Here is an 887-nt window from a genome sequence, read left to right on the forward strand (position 1 = left end):
ATTTGATATCCCTTAGCATGTGCGTATACATAGTACATGCTTACACTCCTTCCCTTTGGTTGGTGGCAGAGGAGACAAGTTATAAAAGGCTCAAAGTGTTGCCAACATCTACAGGTTTACATTTTAAGTATTTTTAATTAGGGATGAAATATCAACAGTGATAAAATAGTCTCATGCGGATCATTACCATATTTGTGATAATCATACAGTATTCAGAGTCAACTAAACTTGTAAAGAAGTACTCTACAAAAATGTCACTTTGTTTATGTCTTTTTATTGACTGATACTGATACATCACCAGTGTAATAGGGTATAGTAGAAGGTGCAGGGGGCCGGAGGTTGGGGGGCCACCCGTGTTTTATGTAAGCTTTTTTGCTATTGGGGAAAAATATATGTCATTTTTCTTTTTTTTTTCTTTTTAATGGATGATAAGCATGCTCGTCATAAACATATCTTACTTTGATTGCCTGCATCCAGGAAGTATAAATGCGCTTGGTGATAAAGAGCGTTTTCGCTCTTTGTACAGTCGTGCATGATCAGTTGCTTGTTTGAACTGTTTGCAAGTGGTTTGCTTTCATGGTGCCATAACCCAAGCAAGTGGATTTCATTGTAGTGCCTGCAAGATTGCAGGTCTTGCTAGCATTGTATTTAGTGCCTGCAAGATTGCAGGTCTTGCTAGCATTGTATATGTCAATGTGTGGCCCCATCTCATCTGAAGAGGTCAGGGAAGGTGTTGACCCTTCAACAGAAACTATGAATTGTTAGGAAAGTAGAGGCAGGATAGGCTAGGTCACGTATCATGGTGGAGTATAGTTTTGATTGGTCAGCCTTCCATGATTATAAGATCTCAGGACAAGCTGAAGAACTAAGTGATGGGCTTCTGGAGG

Source organism: Macrobrachium nipponense, chromosome 1 (assembly GCF_015104395.2).
Source record: "Macrobrachium nipponense isolate FS-2020 chromosome 1, ASM1510439v2, whole genome shotgun sequence".
NCBI classification, from domain to species: Eukaryota; Metazoa; Arthropoda; class Malacostraca; order Decapoda; family Palaemonidae; genus Macrobrachium; species Macrobrachium nipponense.